The sequence below is a fragment of the Trachypithecus francoisi genome, unplaced genomic scaffold (genome assembly GCF_009764315.1).
Source record: "Trachypithecus francoisi isolate TF-2019V2 unplaced genomic scaffold, Tfra_2.0 Lachesis_group17, whole genome shotgun sequence".
Taxonomy (NCBI): Eukaryota; Metazoa; Chordata; class Mammalia; order Primates; family Cercopithecidae; genus Trachypithecus; species Trachypithecus francoisi.
Window position 1 is genome coordinate 78,067,683 of NW_022681462.1, and position 15,344 is coordinate 78,083,026.

Consider the following 15,344-nt stretch of genomic DNA (forward strand, 5'->3'; position numbering starts at 1 on the left):
CGGTGTGGCTCCGCCCCTCCCGCTGTCAACTCTCCCGGTTGGCCCAGAACACCCTTCGTCTCGAGGCCCCGCCCCTCTCCTCTGCTCCGTGCGTTTTCCGCGGGGCCCCGCCCCTTCTCTGGCTCACCCTCCCCCACTCCCGCACCCCTCCGCTTCGCGGCCCACCCCTCCCAGAAGCCGCAGACCCAGGGCAGGCTCGCGACAGCTCGCCCCGCCCCTGACCCAGCACCCCGGACTCGTACAGCCAATCAAAGAGGCTAACTCTGTCCCCTCTCTCGAGGCGGCCAATGCCGTGAGTCCGGGGACCACCTCCCCCTTTCAGCTGAGAGCACACAACACACCATCCACGTGAGTCAGCTTCTTAAAGGAGAAGGCTCAGCCTGTCTGCGGCAGCTGGGAGACATCGCGCGTCATTAGCGTCACCAGGTGGCGGCTGGGGCCCAGCTTCCGGATACCTAGTGACGCCCAGGGATGACAAATGAAAACAATAAGCTGTTTCCTAGACAAACAGCTGCCTAGGTAACTAAAGTGCACGGTGTAATTCGTTTTTTGGAGGCCGTTTCCCCTGACCACCCCTGGTAGAGCGCTGCCTTTTGCTTTCAAACTCCTAGCCCTCGAGTCTGAGCACATAGGCCCTACTAAAAAACATCTGTGGATAAAGGATTTTTCAACTGCGCTTGACTTTATTTACAACTCATTTGAATTTTTTTTTCTGGATACTGGAAATGATTCTCAAAAAGATGAAGAAATTCAGTGTTTAGTATGGCGAATTTTTGCCTCAGAGAGTGAGCTTTGTTTATTGTAAAGGGCAGCTGTTCCCTTTACCCTCATCAGTGCTTAAGATGGAAGGTTTTGTTTCTCTTTCCATTAGAGTTGCCCAGGTAATTACATCTCTGTTAGCTGACTTTCAGGATAAAACCAAAATATTTGATGATGCATACCTCTCAGATAAAAAATGTAGGTTAACATTTGGGGCTAGTTTGCAAGATGTTTAAAGTCATTCTTGGTGGAAGAGAAGTTCCAAAGCAAATTCTAGCACTTGACTTCCGCTCATCCCCAAATCCACAAGTATTTTCATTTAGTTCGTCTGAAGTTAACCTGAGCATCAAAGGCAAAAGGACTAGTTACCTTTTGACAAGTGAGTTTTCCAGGAGATAAGGAAGTTTTTTTGTTTTGTTTTTGTTTGTTTCAGACGGAGTCTCGCTCCGTCACCCAGGCTCGAGTGCAGAGGCGTGATCTTGGCTCACTGCAACCTCGGCTTCCCAGGTTTAAGCAGTTCTCCTGCCTCAGCCTCCTGAGTAGCTGGAATTACAGGCGCACACCACTATGCCCCGCTAATTTTTGTATTTTCAGTAGAGACGGGGTTTCACCATATTGGCCAGGTTTGTCTGGAACCCTGACCTCGTGATCCGCCCGCCGTGGCCTTCCAGAGTGCTGGGATTAAGGCGTGAGCCACCATACCCGGCCAGAAGTTTTAAACATACAGTATTTTAGTTTCTTTTCCTTTATATTTCTTTATTTTCAATTAATATTAATTATTTAATATAAAAGTTACACGTTTATTGTAGGAAGGTCATACTGCCTCATTTGATAAGAGACTTCTGTCTTCTAACAGCTTCATATGTATCCTTCTATTCTTCCCAAACTGAATGTATTATACATAGAAGCATATTGTACTTCTTGTTTTTCAACCTGCTTTTGTTTTTCACTTAACAATGTGCTATATAGCCATCCTTTCATGTCAGATGTGTCTTTTATCTACAAATTTACCTTTCTCTCCATAGTTTTCCATAGTATGACTTCACCATCTTTTTTCTTTTTTTTTTTTTTTAGACGGAGTCTTGCTCTGTCGCCCAGGCTGGAGTGCAGTAGTGCGAACTCAGCTCACTGCAACCTCCACTTCCCAGGTTCAAGGAATTCTCCTGCCTCCCGAGTAGCTGGGACTACAGGCGCCCACCACCATGCCCGGCTAATTTTTGTATTTTTAGTAGAGATGGGGTTTCACCATGTTGACCAGGCTGTTCTCAAACTCCTGACCTCAGGTGATCCGCCCGCACTGGCCTGCCAAAGTGCTAGGATTACAGGTGTGAGCCAATGCACCCGGCTTTCACCATCTTTTATAAATATTTTTCTGCTGATAGACATGCGGGTTACCTTCAGTCTTTGGTATTAAAAATAATGCTGTAATTGACAACTGTGTACATGGATAAAATATTCAAGTATTTCTGAATATAATCACTTGGAGAGAGAGTACAATGCTTAAACCCACAGAAATGAACACTTTAGATATCAGGTAAAACAGTGGGGACAATGTTTATCGATTTAACAATACATATAAAATTCTCCCTGTTGTAAGTGCCTTAAAGTTATAACTTTAATTTTCATAACAATCCTATGAGGTAAGTACTGTTATCCCCATTTTATAGATGACTAAACTGAGGTACAGTGATTAACTAACTTGTCCAAAGTCACCCAGTAGACTTACCGACTACAGTATTTGTAAACTTGAAAAATAACAATGAAAATCATATTTTAGAAAGATGAATCTAGATGATGATGATGTGCAGAGGTAAGGAAGGCAGACAGAATGGAGCTAAGGTGTGCAGGTTTAACTTTAGCAGGAAGGGCTACACAGGACTGACTTTATACCTGGGCTAAGGACAGAATTTTCAAAATCAGAGGTTTTATCCTAGGTGACTGATAGGGTGATGGTTTCCCATTGCCAGATATAGGGTGGTTGAGAAGGTTGATTTGGGGTGAAAGGCTGGGTCTAAGCTGATAATGGGACACTCATTAGAAATAAAGAGTATACAATTAAAGGTGATTTGAGAAATATGTAAGAGAAACGAAAAAGAAAGGGTGAGAGGTTTGAAGAAAATCTTGTTGGGCTTTCAGTTAGAATTGTGTTTTACCAGTAAAGTAATTGGAATAATTGATACTTTATTGAAACTTTATAATACTAAGACTTTCCCACCAAGAACACGGTGCATTTTTTTTCCATTAATTCAAATGTTCATTTATGTCTTTCAGTAAAATTTTATGGTGTAGCTGCCTTCCTCTAGGTTTTTTATATAACATTTTAGGATTGTATTTAGGTATTGTATATTTTCTGGGAATGTTATGGGCTAAACTGGGTTTCTCCCACTGAAATTCATGCATTGAAATCCTAATCCCCAGTACCTCAAAATGTGACTGTATTTGGAGGTAGGAACTTTAAAAGGTGATTAAATTAAAATGAGGTCATTAGGGTGGGCCCTAATCCAGTCTGACTGGTGTCTTTATGAGAAGAGGAGATTAGGCCACATGGAGAAACCAGGGATGCCTGCACACAGAGAAAAGGCCTTCTGAAAATGCATTGAGAAGATACCATCTGCAATGCAAGGAAAAGGGCCTCAGAAGAAGCCAAACTTGCCAACACTTTGATCTTAGACTTCTAGCCTCCAGAATTGTGAAAAAACACATTTCTGTTTAAGCCACCCACTCTGTGGTGTTTTGTGGTGGCAGCCCTAGCAAACTAATGCAGGTGGCTACTGTGAATGGGAACTTCCCATATTATATATTACATCTCTAACCAGTTATTTGTTTTGTAGGAAACATGATGATTTTGTAGTTTATTTTCCTGGATTTTCTGGATGGAAAAATGTTTTTGTCTGTAAGTGATCACAGTTTTGCTGCCTACTTTCTAGTCATTTTGTCTTTTCTTTTTTTTTTTTTTTTTTTTTTTTGAGACGGAGTCTCGCTCTGTCGCCCAGGCTGGAGTGCTGTGGCTGGATCTCAGCTCACTGCAAGCTCCGCCTCCCGGGTTTACGCCATTCTCTCGCCTCAGCCTCCCGAGTAGCTGGGACTACAGGCGCCCGCCATCTCGCCCAGCTAATTTTTTGTATATTTTAGTAGAGACGGGGTTTCACCGTGTTAGCCAGGATGGTCTCGATCTCCTGACCTCGTGATCCGCCCGTCTCGGCCTCCCAAAGTGCTGGGATTACAGGCTTGAGCCACCGCGCCCGGCCTTTTTTTTTTTTTTTTGAGACAAGAGTCTTGCTCTGTCACCCAGGCTGGAGTGCAGTGGTATGATCTCAGCTCACTGCAACCTCCACCTCCTGGGTTCAAGCGATTCTCCTGCCTCAGCCTCCTGAGTAGCTGGGACTGCAGGCGTGTGCCACCATGCCCAGCTAATTTTTATATTTTTAGTAGAGACGGGGTTTCACCATGTTGGCCAGGATGGTCTCGATCTCCTGACCTCATGATCCACTCACCTCAGCCTCACGAAGTGCTAAGATTACAGGCATGAGCCACCGCACCGGCCTTTTATTTCTTTTTAAATTCTTGCTCGTGTATCTTTGAGTATATCTGTGAATATTTCTGTCAGACAAATTCATAAAAGTTATTACTAGTTTGTAATGTTCCTTTTTTTAAAGAATGGGCATGTAATTTTATTACATATTTTTTAGTGTCCATTGAGATGACCATGTTTTTTTCCCCTTTATTCCATTTCTTTATATGTATTACATTAGTCCATCTCCAGCATTAAACTAGCTTTGTGTTTCTGGGATTAGAACTCCTTTGTCATTTGACATGTGCTATTACTGACATTCTTTGAATAAAATCAAAAACAGGAGTATACTAATGTACACCAACATACCCTGCTGCTTTATTTGAGTTATTGACTATACTTTCTGTCTGAAATTGTATGCTGTGTCCCCAATTGATGACTCTATTTAGTAACTACAAACCATGAGTCAGGCTTTCAGAATGCCCTTCTTTTTATTTATTAGTAGAGATGAGATCTTGCTATGTTGCCGGTGCTGGTCTCGAACTCATGGGCTCAAGTAATCCCCTCTCTTCTGCCTCCCAAAGTGCTGGGATTACAGGCACGAGCCACTGTTCCTGGCCCAAGTGCCCTTCTAATGGTGCTTCTGTGGACGTCTCCTTTGCTCTGATTTTCTTTCTCTTGCTTTTGGAGCTGCTCCTTTAGAGGTGAGACCACTCTTCAGGTGGGTGAAATCAGCTGTGAGTCTCCCATTGCCTCTGTGTACTTCCCACAGCCTAGTAAATTTTCTCCTTGTTCCTCAAGCCCTGGAACATTTGGGCCTCCACCCACCTGTCTTACTCTCTGCAGAGGGTCTTGCCTCATAATTTAGAGTCAGATTAAGACCGGTGGAAATGAACTGCCTTACATTTTCTGTCTCAGCATATCTTCCTCTATCACCTGTTTTCTCCAGGTTTGGATAAAAGGTCGTCTCTCCTGATAATTCTCAATGCCTGATGGACACCTATTCCAGAACACTCTGCATCCTGGAGCTCATTCTGTCCTAAATGGATCCTATATCTCCTCTCAACACAGAGACAAACAACAAACACTCCTTTAGGCCTAGGACCGTCACTTCCCTGTGTCTGTTCATGGACCACAATACCTTGCCTGCTTCAATGGCTGCAAGTGTTTATCATCTCTGTCTTATCTGGGCTCTGCATACAAGTGACCTGCCCTCGTATCCAGCACTCCAGTTTAGACCCCAGTAACCTCTTACTGGTCGGTTCTAATAACCTTTTAATAACTTCCCTCTATCTTTCCCCTTGCTTTATATTGAGATCATATTAATTGTTTCCCCTCCATCTTGCTGCCTGGATCATGGAGGATGCCTGTACCACAGGGACCAGGATGCCATCTGGGGACAGTGGAGCAGTGAGCTGGGAGGAACCTGGATCCTGAACATCATGTGGAGTACAGGTATCATAAGCCTGAGGCTGGATTTTGTGTGTGTATGAGTGTGTGTTTACTTTAACCTGAGCTTATGAGAGCTCTGGGTAATGTAAATAGAATAGCTCCTTTAGGAAGTGTCTTAGTCAGTTTGGGTTGCTATAACAAAAATGCCATATACTGGTGACTTAAATAACAATTTATTTCTCATAATTTTGGACGCTGGGAAGTCCGAGATCCAGGCACTGGCAGATCTGGCATCAGGTGGGGGCCTGCTTCCTGGCTTATAGACAATTGCCTTCTTGCTGTATCTTCACGTAGCTGATGGAGAGATCATTTTGCTCTTGTGTCTTCTTATAAGGGCACTCATCCCATTTGTGAAGGCTCCACCCTCATGACCTGATTACCTCCCCAAAGCACTACCTGCTAGTACCATCACATTGGGGATTAGGCTTCAAACTATAAATGTTATGGGGAAATGAGCAATCAGTCCATATCAGGGGGAAATAAATATATGTAATTATAATCACAAATTAAGTAGTTAAGATAAAAAATATCAACACCTTATTCTGTGCGTGGCCCTGCCAATTTACTAAAAACTATCATAAAGGACACTGATCATAAAACTTAGCCAATCATTTTAGCCTGCACAAATTCTATATAGTATTTGAAATAATCAACCAAACATTAATTCTTCAAACTTTGTTTTGTTTTGTTTTGAGGCAGAGTTTTGCTCTGTCACCCAGGCTGGAGTGCAGTGGCACGATCTCGGTTCACTGCAACCTCCGCCTCCTCGGTTCAAGCAGTTCTCTTGCCTCAGCCTCCCAAGTAACTGGTGCTATAGGTACGTGTCACCCCACCCAGCTAATTTTTGGTATTTTTAGAAGAGACGGGGTTTCACCGTGTTAGCCAGGATGCTCTCGATCTCCTGACCTCATGATCCATCCACCTCGGCCTCCCAAAGTGCTGGGATTACAGGATTGAGCCACCACGCCCAGCCTCAAACTTTTTCTTCTCTTGGTTCTGGAAGCATAGTACTCACCTATGGAGGACAGAATAATAGTACACCCAAAGATGTGTATACCCTCATCTCCTATGAAGATGTTGCCTTACATAGCAAAAGAGACTTTACAGGTGGAATTAAACTAAGAGTCTTGAGATGGGGAGATTATTGTATTTTACCACAATTTAAAAACTAAACTAGGTTTTCTAACATTTGTATGTTATCCAGGTGGGACCCTGTATAGTCCAAAGATTCTTATAAAAGAGGGTCAGAGTCAGAGCAAGGGACTAACAAGATGCTCAACATTGCTAATTATTAGGGAAATGCAAATCAAAGCCACAATGAAATATCACCTCATAAGGAAGGCTATTACAGAGGAAAACAGAAAATAACACTTTAAACATAAACATTTAAGACACCACCAAGTTATGTTGACTAGGGTGTGGAGAAATTGAGAGCCTTGTGCACTATTGATGGGAATGTGAAATGGTACATCTGCTATGAAAAACAGTACAGCAAAAAGTTAAACATAGAATTACCATATGATCCAGCAATATGACTTTTGGGTATATAGTCAAAAGTATTGAAAGCAAGGTCTTGAAAAGTTATTTGTACACCCATGTTTATAGCAGCATTATTCATAAAAGCCAAAAGGTAAAAGCAACCCAAATGTCCATTGATGGGTGGATGGATAAACAAAATGTGGTGTATCCATACAATGGATATGATTCAGCCTTAAAAAGGAAGAAGGTTCTGATACATGTTATAACATGAATGAACCTCGAGAATATTATGCTAAGTGAAATAAGCCAGTCGCAAAAAGACAAATACTGTATGATTCCACTTATATGAGGTATATAAAGTAGTCAAATTCATAGAAACAGAAAGTACAGTAGTGTTTGCCAGGGGCTGGGTGAAGTGAGTTATTGTTTAATGGGTATAGAGTTTCCGTTTTATAAGATGTTAAAAGAAAAACTTCAGCTGAATTAAATTTAAAGGAGTTTAATTGAGCAACAAATGATTCGCAAATGGAGCAGCCCCCAGAATCAGGGCAGATTCAAAGAGTCTTCAGTGCAGCCACGCGGTGGAAGATTTATGGACTAAAAAAGGGAAATGACGTACAGAAATCAAAAGCAAGGTACAGAACAGCTGGATTGGTTACAGGTTGGTGTTTGCCGTATTTGAGCACAGTTTTAACACTCAGCTGTATATTTGTGGTTGAAGTACGGCCTCTGGGATTGGCCAAGACTCAGCGGTTGTTACAGGTGCATACTACTAAATTAGGTTTTCAGTCTTGTCTACTATTAAACCAGGTGGCAGTTCGTCCACAGGGACTCAAATATAGAAGTACAGAGTCCTTCTCAGGCCGTAGTTAATTCACTGTAACAGAGATCAAAAAGTTCTGAAGATCTGTTGCACACAATGTGAATATACTTAATGCAACTGAACCATACACCTAGAAATGATTCAGATGGTACTTTTTTTTTTTTTTAGAGATAGGGTCTTGCTCTGTTGCCCAGTCTGGAGTGCAGTGGCATGATCAAGCTCGCTGTATGTAACCTTGGACTCCTTGGCTCAAGTGATCCTCTTGCTTCAGCCTCCCAAGTAGCTGAAACTATAGGCATGCACGAACACGCCTGGTTAATTTTAATTTTAATTTTTTGTAAAATAATAAAACAGTGAGATAAGGTCTCACTAGTTTGCCTAGACTGGTTTTGAACTCCTGGCCTTAAATGAGTCTCCCACCTTGGGCTCCCAAAGCGCTGGGATTACAGTCAGGAGTCACCGTGCTGAACAGGGGTGGTACATTTAATGTGTATTTTACCACACTTTAAAAAACTAGCTTTTCTAATGAAAAGGAAGTTAAGAGAGTCAGAGAAGGAGATGTGACCATGGAAGCAGAGATTACAGTGATTTGGGCCAGGGGTCAAGGAATGGAGGCAGCCCCGAAAAGCTAAAATAGGCAATGAAACAGTCTGTCCTAGAGCTTCCAGCAGGGAGAGAGCTCTGCCACTTTAGCCTCTTTTTTAATTTCATAAGATCCATTTTAGACTTTTGACCTCCAGAACTATAAGATAATAAATTCATGTTTTGGCTGGGCACAGTGGCTCACGCCTGTAATCCCAGCACTTTGGGAGGCAGAGGTGGGTGGATCACTTGAGATTGGGAGATTGAGACCAGCTTGGCCAACATGGTGAAACCCCATCTCTACTAAAAATACAACAATTAACCGGGTGTGGTGGTGCACACCTGTAGTCCTAGCTACTTGGGGTGCTGAAGCAGGAGAATTGCTCGAACCTGGGAGGCGGAGGTTGCAGTGAGCTGAGACCATGCCACTGCACTGCCACCTGGGTGACAGAGCGAGACTCCATCTCAAAAAAAAAGGAAAAAAAAAAGTTATGTTGTTTTAAGCCACTATATTTGTGGTAATTTGTTATGGCCGTGATAGGAAACTAATATATCACCTATTTTCCTAAAGTCATATTTCATATTTTCTTATTAATTACTTGGTGCTGCATGCAATTCATTTTAATTTTGTTAATATACATAACTGTGTTCTTTCTAATGTACCTTATTTCCAGAAACCTGACTCAGATAATGTTTAAGTGCTCAGGGAACAGAGCCTTAGTTCACCCCGTAGCTCTTACCTGCATCAGGTCAAAACTACCAAGAGGATATTCTAATATTTCCCCTACATTATGTTAAAAACAAAAACTGTAGTAAAACACTCACAAACTTTTCTGACAATAAACACTTGGCGTTTCAAAATCTGAGCCTTGGGATAAGGCGTGATAAATGTCCCCAGTTAGGTGGGGCCACTTAGCAGAATAAAATGGTGATGAGAAACTCAAGCTTTAGAGTTAGTGAACCCAAGGTCAGACCCCAGCACTGACAGACACACTGTCTGACCGTGGGGAGAGCTTCACATAATTACCAAAAGATAGTCATAACTTAGGTGATTGTGAGCATTGACTACGCCGACTTTAAGTGCGTAGTCAATGTCCCTGGCACCTATTACATGCTCAATAAAAGCTGCTGCTGTGTTGGCTCTTGTTGTGATTTCCGTGATTCTTGATTATGAAGCTGAGTTCAAGGTAAGCAGCTTTTGCTGTTTTCTGTGTACCATCTACATGACAGAGTGTTAAGGTCACCTCGCAGACTGCCAGGCCGATGCTTAATAGCTCTCTTTTGTGGTTCAACCCCGAATGGAGAGAATACTTGAAATATTGCCAAAAGTCTGACCTGATTTATGTCATGGAAATGAAAAACTAGTCATTCGACTTCTTTCCACACCTATCTGCACACAAAAGGTCAATAGAAAGGTCTCTGGGCTCTAAACGAGAATCCTGTCAATGAGATTACAGTAGTTCCCCCGACCTTCAGTTTCAAGTTGCAAGAATATTAAATGGATAATTCCAGAAATAAACAGTTTACAAGGTTTTTCACCCACACATAACATGGATGTATGATTTATAAGTTTTAAACTGCGTGCTGTTCTGAGTAGTGTGATCTAATCTGGCTCTGTCCTGCCCTGTCCTGCATGGGGTATGAATCATCCTTTGTCCAAGCTGTACACACTACCTGCCCATTACTGTACAGGAAAACACATGGTGTATATAGGGTTCAGCGCTATCCATGGTTTCAGGCATCCACTGGGGGTCTTGTAATGTATCCCCCATGAATGGGGGGGATTACTATGCATACACTCCCAGTGACCACCATTACCAATGATAGTCATTTAGGAGGATACACTTTAAACATACACATTTAAGACACCACCAAGTTACTGGAAGAGAAAAACACACACAGAAAATTTAATGCCTAAAAACAAAAACAAAAAACTCACCAAGCACCAAGCAGATTATATGAACTAATATATTATGATGTCCAAAAGACGTTATTAATTGGGAAATGCAAGCTATGTAGAATTCTATACAGGGTCTGATCCAATTTTTGTAAAATAAGATCAGATGTATTTATATATGTACAGACATCTGAAGTATTGCCTTTCTGCACTGTCCTGGTTTTCATAAACATATTTTACAATGGATATGTTTAATATTAGCGATTAGAAAACTGGTAAAGATAAATGTATTGCGGCAAACATTTTTAATTTTAGTTTGTCCTCGGCTGTTACAGGGAATTGATACAAAAAAAGATCATGTGAATAATTTGCATCTTCTGCAGAGCTACCAGTATCAGTCAGCACTAGTAGGTTGTAAGTAGCAGAAATCCAGCTTGAAGGAGCTGAAACATAAGAAGGAAATTTATTGGCCCATATCACTGAAGAACAGGAAGGATGGTTGGATCTGGCCTTAGGAAACTTATAAGCAGCCAAGACTGGCTGGCTCTGTCGCTACTTTTCTTTCTCTTTGTAGGTTGGCCGCTTGTACTCCATGTTTACGTCCTTGTGGCTTCCTGACTGGAAAGTCTTATCCCTGTAAGCTCAAGTCGACAGAGTCCCAGAGAAGGATTCTGTTGGCTTGGCTGGATCAGGGAGGGACTGATTGCCAAGGTTAGGTGTTTGGGGTCTTCTCGTTGGCAGCCCCCATACCTCCCTAGTACCATAGGGCTGGAGTTGGGGAAATGGCATTTCCCAAACGAAGCAAGGCTCTACTCTGGGCAGACAGAGCTGTATTATTATTATGCAGCTTGCAGGGATACCTTGCAACATCTGTTTTAAAAGTTCCTCAGTGATTAACTTGCCCTTGAGCAAAGGCTCTGAGACAGGAACTGTTAGTGTGCTTGGGGAAGATGGGAGGACTCGGGAGCTCTGTTCAACAGAATAGTATCTGTATAGGACAATGTTGAAAGCCCAGGCTGAGAACAGATAGTAGACAGCCGATAAGTGTCAGTCAAAGAAATTTGGCTAGACTAATTCATTTCTTTTAAAGTTTAATTACACGTATTTTTTTTTTTTTTAACACAAAGACGTTAAAGTCTTAAGAACCTCAATTTGAAGTTTTCCAAAACCTGGGTTTTCAGGATCAGAAGCTCACTATTGGAAAATTGAATACTGTATGCAAATCTTTATTGAATGTCAATTAAATGAGTCTGTTAAACATATATTGGTGACAAGACTGAGTGAATTAGGAGTTCTATCAAGATACCTTTACATCCTTACTGTAATTCTGAATTTTAACTGGTACCGTCTAAATAAGCTTTGATCTGGGATTTTATCCTACGGAGTTCATAGGAAGCTCTTTGTTTTGATGAAGGTTGTAATCGTATCAGTAAGCTGAGAAGTGGCTCATGGCTAGCATATTTTTTATCTCTGTGGGTGTGTTCCCTGGCTCCAATGGACTTTGGAGAATGAGCAAATGGATGGCTTCTTGGGGAGAGAGAGAAAGAGATACAGAATTTCAAAGATACAAAGATAATAAGTACACGATGGATGGAATCACAGATCAATGTTTGTTTATATAATTCTAAATAGGCTTCTCTGGCACCATGGCCATTGTGTTCCACTGTGTTCCTGGGAAGCTTTGTGTCACCTAACATGTACCAGGAAAAGAGGGTTAACTGTGTCCACTGTAACAGCTCTATTTCACTAGTACAGCTTAGGTCAGTTAGAATTCTGCAGAAAGACTTCAAGCAGGGCTGAGTTTTGTCTTTTGTGGACTGGCTATCTGAATTTCAAGATGAACACACCACAAATAACAAATAACAAGCAGTGGCTTTTGGCGATGCTACATGGTAGTGTAGTACACTGGCAGCCTTGTTTATTTTCTGTTCTTTTCTTTACATTTTCTCAGAGCAGTGCTATTATCATTGTGTTTATTTCCTAGAAAACATTGAGAAATATTAGGGTTTTCTTTTTTTTTTTAAATCCAGTTTGAGTGACATATCTTAAATATAGAATAGACGTATGTGAAGTATTTTGTGTGAACGAGCTGAAAAGGAAGACAAAGGGTAAGAAAGCTTAGGGAATGGGAAGGAAGTGGTTGGAGAACTTTTTACAGTTTCTGAAGACAAGAGGACCTTTTTTGTAAGCAAAAAAAAAGTATCAAGAAGTATTTAGTTAGCTCTGTTCTTCATGAAGTAATGCTTTATGCTCCCAAATAAATCACAACAGCATCATAACAATAATGATAGTAGTGGTATAGTGTTTATTATGTGCTCCTCAGTATTCTAAATGTTTGTTACCCATATTGATTTATGTAATCCTCACAACAACTGTATAGAGTGGATCTATTATTAAACCCATCTTAGATACAGATGAGAAATCTGAGTAGTAGAAGGGTTGAATAATCTGTCTATAACTGAGTACCGCCATTTTTCAAAGAGAAAGGGAATTAGTTATTTTAAAAATTATTATTTTCTTCTTTTCTCTTTCCTCCTTTTCCCCTGTTCCCCACTTCCTACTTATCTGTTTAGAAATGCAGTTATCACCTTTACCTTCCCTTCACTAAACACTCCCTACACAGCAAGCTTGTCTAAGTGTGTGCTTACTTAGAAGCTCCAGAGCTTCTCCCACTAGGAGATTGTCTCAGGAGACAACAGTCTGTTTACATTTACAACCTAAAAGTATGCCCAAGACAGAACTCTCTGTACCCGGACAGTATCTCAGACAATGGCCACTTTACAGCCTAACTCTGCCTGCAATAGCACCAGCTTGACTTCTTGGTAGATAGAAGGCACCAATGCCAGTCACACAGAACCCCACCTGCTCGCTTCCTCTCCTGCATGCTGCTCATCCCAAGTCTCCTGCTTTCTGCCCCAAACGTGAAGCAATACCCTTAAAGGCAGGAGCCTGTACTTCTTCCCCTAAGTTCCCTTTGGAATGAAAAGTCACCTTCTTTATAGCAGACCTTGCTCTTGTTGACTGGATTCGGCAAGCAGCAAGTGACTGAACCTGTGGTTCGGTTACATGTCCATGGCACACAGTAAACAGTGGTGCCTAATATTAACACTCAAACAGGATGGCTCCAGAGCCCGTCCTCTTGACTACTGCTCTATACTACTTGATTGACAATTTTTCCTTTTCTACAGAACTTTATGTTCTAGAAATACTTAACATTCCCATGATCTCACATGGATGTATAGACAGTAGGGGGACTTTTGCTGAATCTCAGAGACTGCAGATCTCACAGAGCAAGTACATGGAAAGGATGAGATACAAACTCAAATATTCTCAAATGGAGCCATGATCATTCTCCTAGTCCACAGTTATCTCCCTAAAGGGCAGCAAAACTCTAAGCCAGCAATTCCACTTCTTGAAACTTAGTGTATGAAACATTTATACCAGGGTACAAAAATATATACAAAGGAAAGTTCATTAAAGTCCTCTTTGTAATACCAAAAAAGCTGGTAATGATCTAAATGTCTATCAGTAAGTAAATGATTCAATAATTATAATACATATATACTATGATATTTTGTGTTGTGAGGTGTGTTTATATGTGCTAATATAGAATGGTGTTTGTGTAATATTTTTAAAGTGAAAAGAGCAAGTTAAAAGGAGAATTAAAGCCATTATTTAAAAACTCTTGGTTATAGGCCAGACATGGTGGCTCACACCTGTCATCCCAGCACTTTGGGAGGTTGAGGTGTGTGGATCGCTTGAGCCCAGGAGTTCAAGACCAGCCTGAGCAACATGGTGAAACCCCGTCTCTGCAAAAAATACAAAAATTAGCCAGGCATGATGGTGTGTACCTGTGGTCCCAGCTGTTGGGAAGGCTGAGGTGGGAGGAACATTTGAGCCCAGAAGTTGAGCTGTGATTACGTCACTGCACTCCAGCCTGGGTGACAGAACAAGACCTTGTCTCAAAAATTAAATTAAATTAAATTAAAAAATAAATAAAAATCTTGGTTATATGAGGAGAAAAAACACGCTTGTGTTTTTATTCTTTCAATAATTGTTATTAGAGCACTTCCTATGTACCAAGCACTGCTTTAGAAACTGGGGGTGCCATGCTAAGACCAAGTCCTTGCCCCTCATGGGTGGTGGACTGTAGTGAGAGAGAAACTGAAAAAGCAAATAATTGAATACTTGCAGATGATTGCAGATGCCTTGAAGAAAACTAGGCAGTGGAGTTGGGGTAGGGTGGCTATTTGAGATTGCGTGAGAAGGAATATTTGAGAAGGGACAGTGTGTGCAGATGGTAGAAAAGAGCATCCCAGACAGAGGGGATGGGAAATTGGAGGTCCCTGAGTGGAAGGAGCTCACATGGCTTGGGAAGGCTTGTGGGGCATAGGCAATGAAAGGAAGGAGATTGAAAGTGGGGCAGATGCCAGATTTTGTAGGACCAAGGGGGTCGAGTTCTATTCCAAGTGTAATGGAAAGACAGTGCCCATAGGCCAAAGCTCATTTTCATTTTGTGTTTTAAAACAGTCCCTCTGGTTCTCCTGGAAGCATGGAGATCAGTCCAGAAGTGGATGTGGAGATCTAGGTGAGAGTAGATGAGGCTTACACCAGGGCCGCGGTGTAAGGGCATGGGGAGAAATGATGACATATGGGGTATATAACATATTCCAGTAGACAGGACTTATGCGTCGGACGTGGGATGTGAGGGAAAGAAAGGGATCAGAGCTGACCCTTAGGTTTTAGCCTGAGTAATGAAATGAATATTGGAGCCGTTTAGTGAGAGGGAAGCACGGGGGCCTCAAGGAATGGCTTTGGCAAGTGGGCGTAGGGTGAGGAGA

The 15,344-nt window shown here is 41.8% G+C and overlaps 1 long non-coding RNA gene across 1 annotated transcript; it reads left to right on the plus strand.

Moving 5' to 3' along the window:
* Positions 1–15: 15 nt before the first annotated feature.
* On the plus strand, positions 16–14,244 carry LOC117062517. Its single transcript, XR_004428413.1, has 3 exons — positions 16–519; positions 5,633–5,725; positions 14,199–14,244. It is a non-coding gene; the product is annotated as an uncharacterized LOC117062517 (long non-coding RNA).
* Positions 14,245–15,344: the final 1,100 nt, after the last annotated feature.